The sequence below is a fragment of the Tamandua tetradactyla genome, chromosome 6 (genome assembly GCF_023851605.1).
Source record: "Tamandua tetradactyla isolate mTamTet1 chromosome 6, mTamTet1.pri, whole genome shotgun sequence".
Taxonomy (NCBI): Eukaryota; Metazoa; Chordata; class Mammalia; order Pilosa; family Myrmecophagidae; genus Tamandua; species Tamandua tetradactyla.
In genome coordinates this window covers 20,238,893-20,247,023 of record NC_135332.1, presented here as the reverse complement: position 1 = coordinate 20,247,023, position 8,131 = coordinate 20,238,893, and the positions used below count along the sequence as shown (strand labels likewise).

At 45.4% G+C, this 8,131-nt stretch overlaps 1 long non-coding RNA gene across 1 annotated transcript in view; it reads left to right on the top strand.

Moving 5' to 3' along the window:
* Window positions 1-3,360: 3,360 nt before the first annotated feature.
* The window catches only part of LOC143685844 (uncharacterized), a 39,142-nt gene continuing 34,371 nt past the window's right edge, over window positions 3,361-8,131 (top strand). The window contains exon 1 of the long non-coding RNA XR_013176773.1: window positions 3,361-3,451. This is a non-coding gene — a long non-coding RNA (uncharacterized LOC143685844). The remainder of the gene's footprint in view (window positions 3,452-8,131) is intronic.

The following is an 8,131-nucleotide window of genomic DNA, read 5'->3' as shown; positions in this document are numbered from 1 at the left end:
GAAATAGAAAAACCAATAAGCAAATTTATCTGGAAGGGCAGGGTGCCCCGAATTGCTAAAAACATCTTGAGGAAAAAAAAAGAAGCTGGAGGTCTAGCGATGCCGGACTTTAAGGCATATTATGAAGCCACAGTGGTCAAAACAGCATGGTATTGGCATAAAGATAGATATATTGACCAATGGAATCGAATAGAGTGCTCAGATATAGACCCTCTCATCTATGGACATTTGATCTTTGATAAGGCAGTCAAGCCAACTCACCTGGGATAGAACAGTCTCTTCAATAAATGGTGCCTAGAGAACTGGATATCCATATGCAAAAGAATGAAAGAAGTCCCATATCTCACACCTTATACAAAAGTTAACTCAAAATGGATCAAAGATCTAAACATTAGCTCTAAGACCATAAAACAGTTAGAGGAAAATGTAGGGAGATATCTTATGAAACTTACAATTGGAGCCGGTTTTATGGACCTTAAACCTAAAGCACTGAAGAGCACTGAAGAAGGAAATAAATAAATGGAAGCTCCTCAAAATTAAACACTTTTGTGCATCAAAGAACTTCATCAAGAAAGTAGAAAAACAGCCTACACAATGGGAGATAATATTTGGAAATGACATATCAGATAAAGGTCTAGTATCCAGAATTTATAAAGAGATTGTTCAACTCAACAACAAAAAGACAGCCAACCCAATTACAAAATGGGAAAAAGACTTGAACAGACACCTATCAGAAGAGGAAATACAAATGGCCAAAAGGCACATGAAGAGATGCTCAATGTCCCTGGCCATTAGAGAAATGCAAATCAAAACCACAATGAGATATCATCTCACACCCACCAGAATGGCCATTATCAACAAAACAGAAAATGACAAGTGCTGGAGAGGATGCGGAGAAAGAGGCACACTTATCCACTGTTGGTGGGAATGTCAAATGGTGCAACCACTGTGGAAGGCAGTTTGGCGGTTCCTCAAAAAACTGAATATAGAATTGCCATACGACCCAGCAATACCATTGCTGGGTATCTACTCAAAGGACTTAAGGGCAAAGACACAAACGGACATTTGCACACCAATGTTTATAGCAGCGTTATTTACAATTGCAAAGAGATGGAAACAGCCAAAATGTCCATCAACAGAAGAATGGCTAAACAAACTGTGGTATATACATACGATGGAATATTATGCAGCTTTAAGACAGAATAAACTTATGAAGCATGTAATAACATAGATGGACCTAGAGAACATTATGCTGAGTGAGTCTAGCCAAAAACTAAAGGACAAATACTGTATGGTCCCACTGATGTGAACGGACCTTCGAGAATAAATTTGGAATATGTCATTGGTAACAGAGTCCAGCAGGAGTTAGAAACTGGGTAAGATAATGGGTAATTGGAGCTGAAGGGATACAGACTGTGCAACAGGACTAGATACAAAAACTCAAAAATGAATAGCACAATAATACCTAATTGTAAAGTAATCATGTTAAAACACTGAATGAAGCTGCATCTGAGCTATAGGTTGTTTTTTTGTTTGTTCGTTTGTTTGTTTTTTACTATTATTATTACTTTTATTTCTTTTCTCTATATTAACATTCTATATCTTTTTCTGTTGTGTTGCTAGTTCTTCTAAACCGATGCAAATGTACTAAGAAACGATGATCATGCATCTATGTGATGATGTTAAGAATTACTGATTGCATATGTAGAATGGTATGATTTCTAAATGTTGGGTTACTTTCTTTTTTTCCGTTAATTAATAAAAAAAACAAACTAAATAAATAGCAAATTACAGCATAGTCTGCTAGGCAGAGGTGTAATCAGGCTGTGTGACTTTTATTTTGTTCCAGGTCAATAACATTTTAAAGGACATAAAATATCAAACTGGTGATTTTAAAACATTGTTCGTGTTGTTAAGGCTTCTGCAGATGCTGCAAGCTATCACCCCACCCGCCACGGCCGCCTACCCCTTGCCCTGGACAGCTAGAGGAAATGGCTGGAGCTGGGGTCTTAAAGCCCAGCTCTAGGAGCCCCATTGGAAATGGCTAGTGATGCTCTGCCTTGATATGTGCTACCATTAAGATGTTTCCTGATGCTATGGGAGATCTGAGGAGGGAGGGCCCACAGCTGCAGAGGGTCAGGCTGGAGATGGAGGTGGTAGGGCTAGATTACATGGAAGAAATGACATACGCCCTGGAAGTGGAATTTTCCAGGTGGAAAAAGAAGAAAGCGGCTCCTAAAAGACACCGGGTTTGTCTTGTGCTGGGGTAAGAGGAAGGGTGTAGGTATGAGTCAGAGCTGTTGTCAGGTATCTTGTTTGTCTCAGGAGAGGGCCGGCAGTCTGAAAGCCTTAGGGAAGCCCCGGAGCTGGAGACTGTGAGTTCTTCTGTGAACGGAGGCCTCAGGCCTCGTTTCCATTCCTATCAGAGCCTGCCCGGGACCCAGGCCTAGGGGCCTCCAGAGCATTTTTTCTCTTTTTCCATGGGCAGTCACCAGGAATCAAACCCGGGTCTCTAGCACTGCAGGTGGGAACTCTGACACTGAGCCATCATTGACCACCCCCACTCCCCACGCCTTTTTTTCCATAGCATTTTTTCATCTCTGGGCCTCTAGAGGTTTCCAGCCAGAGTTCAGACCCAAGGACTACGGGGTAGGATTCAGGGGAAGGGGTCTTTGCTGAAGACACAATAAAGCCTGTGGATTTCAGTTTGGAAGCAGTACCCTGATTGTGTCCTGAATGGTTCATAGGCACCTAATAGGTGCAAGCATTTGTAGGGAGAGGCCCTTTATAGGCCTATTATTACTGCTTACACACGTTTGATCTCAAGCAGTTTACAGTTTGCAGGAAAACAAAACTAACCCAAGAAAAAGTACAGAGCTGGTAGTCAACAAGTGTCTGTTAATTAAATGAATGAAAGTGTGAATGAAAAAAAAAAAAGCTGATGGTACTAACGCAAAGTGTCTCAGGAATTCAGGCAAAAGAGATCAGTGCCAGGTGACTTCCAGGTGTAAGGAGAGCAGCAGGCTCCCACCTTTTCTGACAATACCAAGTGCCCTAGCGCGGACTTCTCGGACCTGGAGGTCTGTGGAGGATGCCCGCACGACCCTCTCCAGCCCCTCAGGCCGACAGGCGGATCCACGTGGGCGGAGGCGAAGGGTCGAGATAGCAGCCGCAGTTTCCCACCGCCGGCCCTGGGTTCTGGGTTCAGAAAAAGGCCCGAGGGGAGGAAGCCGGAGTCCGCGGCCCGCCCCGTTGCGTCCCACCCACCACGTCCCCTCCCCTCCAGCTACGGGAAAAGCGGCCGCGGGCGCCACTGCTCGCTGTGGGGCTGGCGGGCGCGGCTGAGGCGGAGTGCGGTGGCAAGGGGACGGGGTGAGAGCGCGGCCGCGGTCCTGGCCGCTCTGGGCCACTTTGCTGGCGCTGGGGGCGCTGGCGGGTGTCGGCGTCGGAGGTGAGTGACGCTTCCCCTGGGCTCCGCGTCCCGCGTCCCGTCGCAGCCAGATCAGCACTTGGAGAGCTGAAATCCGGACTGGCGCGTCCCTCGCGTCTGTCCTCGTAGTGCGCGGCGCAGGCTGCATCCCTGGAGCCCGGAGCTGGCCCTTTCACGGGCCGGCGAGGGCAGGGTGAGAGACTCGCGGTGTTTGGAGGTGGGTCCGCTGGACGCGGAAGCCGTTAGCTAGGTTGGAAGCCTTCCCGGGGCGGCTCCGGAGTGAGCGGTGCTGTGGGCGCATCTCCCAGGCGCGCGTTCAGCCTCCGCTGCGCCTTTCACCGCTGGTCCCCGACCACTAGAGAGAAGACCCGCTCTGGTAGCCGGCGAGGTGGGCCTTCCCGACGCTGCCCCTCCGCACTGGCAGAGACATGTGGTTGTAACTTCTTGGATGGAAATGGATGTGTACGCGCGGATTTTCCAGTTACTTGACATTCCTGTTTCTCCTTGTGTTAGCCTTTCTTCCAAGTGTTGTTACAGCCGCGGGCTCGTTTCAGAGCAGAATGAGGGTCCTATCCCCAGCAGGGTTCCTGGCGGGCTGCGGGACTTCTGCTTCTGTATCAGAAAGCGGACCTGAAAAACTCTTGATGTTTTCGGGGAGCCACACCAAGGATCTCTGGGATGGTTTGGATCCCTAGTTTTGCCGCTCCCGCTGCTGAGCGCACCATCAACTGCCAGGGCACTCGGTATTCCGCCGCATTGGTGCTGGGGAACGGGTGGAGGGACCCGGAGTGCGGCCGTGGTGCTTCCGGGGCCTGGTGAGCTCCCAGGGCGAGCTCTGGCTTCAGGTCCGCTGGTGCCGCCCGTCCGCTTAGGACGCATGAGTGTGCATGCCTGTATTTTTTTTTTTTTTTTTTTTTGCAGTTTAAAAAAATTTTTTTTATTAATTTAAAAAAATTACAAGAAAGAAACACAAACATTCTTAGTATATGCTCATTCCGTTCTACATATATAATCAGTAATTCACAATATCATCACATAGTTCATGCCTGTATTTTTGAGAAAAGCAGCAATTCTCTTTGGAAAACGATTTAGACCATATGGAAGGGATAACAACAACAAAGTACGAACTGATAAGTCAATTTCAAAGGTAACTGTTCAAATTATTGGTGAATGCCTTCAAGACTTATATGTGCAGACAATATATATAAAAGGAGCATACTGGATAGGGCAGCAGCATCTTGATGGAGGAGTATGCTTGATACATAGGTATAGCTGAAAGGTCCCAGGTCATGAAGATTAGAAAAAGATCAACTGATGTCCTCAGCTTGCAGTGAACAGCCTGATTGGTGACTGTCACGCAGAAATGTGAATCCCTGAGATGCTGAGAAATTATAACTTTGGCTCAGATGCTGCCAGCTGCTGATGGGAGAGAGGGGTTGGAGAAATCCACAAGCACAACTCAACTGTCTCATGAGATGCCTGCTTCCATGAACCTAAAACATCTTTTGCATCCACAGCTTCTCATTTCTGAGTGTAACCATATATTTTTTTTTTTTACAGTTTTAGAAGTAAAGAGGTAACATAAGATAGTGCCTAGCAAGATTCTTCACTCAGTGTTACTGAAGATGAAAGTGTCTTCTCTCCCCGGGTATATCTTGTGCTGATCTAGTACACATGATTGTAATGACCCATATAGAATTCCACTGCATTGGCATGCCTGTTTGGTTGGCAGTCCTTTGCATGAAAGGTCCTTTAGGAGATCTGTTCACAGATTCATCGTAGTGATTGGGGTGCCTCCCAGAAGTGGTGGATCCAGCTCAGATGCCTTCTGAGAGGCAGGGTAGTGTGGTGGTTAAGAGCAGGGGCTGTTGAGTCAGACCTCCATCAAAAGTGCCCAGTAGAGCAGTTTCTGTTATATTTGCACCCCTCACCCGGGTGCTGGCGGCAGTGTTGCAGGTGTCATCAGATTCCAGGAGAAGCAGGTGGTGGGCTAAGAGTAGGAGAGTTCTGTTGGGACAGTTTTGAGGGGACACAGAAAGAGCTGGTGGTGGCATGGAGACTGTCCCAGAGTAGGAGAGTCTGGTATGGGGAGAAGAGAAGTTTGAGGGTAGAGCTGCATTTTGGATTTTATGTATAAGAATGATCTTTCAAACTTCACCCAAGAAGTATTGGGTTTTGTTTGGATTTTGTGGTTTCCTCATATTTAGGTATTTATTTTAACCTAGAACCTGATGGATAGTAAGTTTTGTTTGCTCTTACCATCTAAGTTGGTTGATTCTGAGTTGAGGTGCTGATTTTTTCTGTTGAGTTTATATCCCAGCAACTCTTCAACCGAATCTCTCTGCAGGAACCTTCAGGTGAGGGGGGAGGACAGCTATGGTTTAGAGTCGTTGGATATGGTTTGATTCTTGACTTGCTTCTTATTGACTATGTGACCCTGGAAAAATGACTTAATCGCTTGGGGTTTCAGTTTCTGTTTGTAAAGTGGCAGAAACAATACCTTGATGATTACGTGGAGTAAATGAGATAAAGGCACAAAGCAAATATTCAATAAATGGCAACTACTGTTATCATTATTCTTTCATTCTGTAGAATGTACCATGTATGGGTGCAAGAGCCATTATTGTTCCGGACATGAGTGCACACCAGCTCCCAGAATGAGCCTGACAGGGTCCTTTTCCCCACACTTATGTGGGAGGGACCTCCTCTTATTTCAGTCCATTCCTGTTGGGTGCTTGGCATATCTCAGCTATCTAACCCAGCAAGAACCTACAGGAGGGGGTGAGGACAGCAGAGGCTTTATCCAGGAGAAGATTTCAAGTCCTGACTCTGGGAAAAGAGGAAGATACAGGAGTCCATAAAATTCCAGGTTCCATGAAGACAGAGACGTGTATTTATGGTCAACATTATCTCCAGTGTTGGCATATAGGTGGCAAAATAAATAAATATCTATGGAGTGCTACGAAAAGGTGTTGAGGGGTGTGGGCTTTACTTTAAGAAGCCTGATGTTTGCATATCTTCAATCGTATAAGATCCTAAGTGCTCTAACTGGACACTGTAAAGTATTAGAATACACCTGAGACCATGAATTCTTTGGTGCGCGCTATTGTACCGCTTGGACCACTTAGGATGCTGGAAACTCAGTGGACTCCCTGTGAATTATCTTCCTGTTTTCCTTCCTGGGAGGAGCAAGGCAGGAGCAAGTACTCCCCTGGACCTGCCTCAAACCTTTGAGGGTAAGGGCAAAGGTGAGGCGTGGGGGAGGCCTCCTGGGGACAGCACAAGATGGGGTGAGGAGGCCACAGTGAGGAGGGGAAGTCTGGATATGACTCTGGAATTTCCTAATAGAAATTCCTCCTCTGCAACTCTGCACCCCACTAATGACTTCCGGTTATCATCTCCTCCCATCCCCAAGAATCCTTCTGCCCTTGTTGGCAGGAAGAGCCAGGAAGTGTGCCCACAGGAACCACAACTCATGAATCAGCAGACAGGTAATTAATTGGGAAGTGAGGAGCAGCTTCAGGGCCGCTTGCCTTGGTCCAGCCCTCTCTGCTGCCCGCAGAGCTGGCTTGCTGCTTCACCTCATCGCCTCTTCTTTCCCTGAACCTTGGCCCTTCTGAGTGGGAAGAATATTATGCCTGGTGGAGCTCAGGTCACTAGTGGAAATGAAGGTGGGAGCAGGGAAATGACATAGCTCAGGGGAACCGCTTATTCCTGCTGAGTAAAATGCTGGCATTTATGTAAATGTGAGGCTCCTCAGCAAAACATTTATAAAATCTGCCTTTCTCTCCATGCACAGCGTATCCCCAGAAACACTTTTTTTTTATTTACAAATTTGTTCTATTGAGGTATAATTAACAATCAGTAAAAATTTGTCCTTTTTTAGGCATATAGTTCTATGAATCTTGACAACTGTATATTTGAATATTTCCATCACCCAAAAAAGTTTTGTTAAGCCCCTTTGTAATCAATTCCTATCCCCACCTCCAGTCCCTGGCAACACCGATCTACTTCCTGTCCCTATAGTTTTAGCTTTTCTAGGAAGTCATATATGTGAAATCACACAATGCTGTCTCTAATCCTGGCTTATTTCATTAGCGTAATTCATTTGAGATTTATCCATATTGCATGTATCACTAGCCTGTTCCTTTTTATTATTAAGTGGCATTCCATTGTATGAATGCACTACTGCTAATAAATTGCCTTTTTTTGACAATTAATGAAGTCACTATAAACATTCGTGTATAGATTTTTGTGTGAACATGTTTCATTACTTTTGAGTTAATAACCAGAAGTGGGATTGCTGGGTTTTATGGTATGTCTAACTTAAAAAAAAATTGCCAAACTATTTTCCAAAGTGGCTGTCCTGGTTTGCATTCCCACCAGCAATATATGAGAGTTTCAGATACTCTGCATTGTTGCTACCACTTGATATGGTCAGTTTTAAAAAGTTTAGAGGGCCGTGGTGGCTCAGCAGGCAAGAATGCTCGCCTGCTATGCCAGAGGACCTGGGTTCGATTCCCGGTGCCTGGTCATGTTAAAAAACAAAAAACAAAAAACACTGTAAAAAGTTTAGATATTGTAATAGGTATGTAGTGATATCTCATTATTGTTTCAATTTGCATTTCCCTAATGGCTAATGATATAGAGCATCTTTTATGTGTTTATTTGCCATATGTGTATTTTCTCTGGTAAAAAATT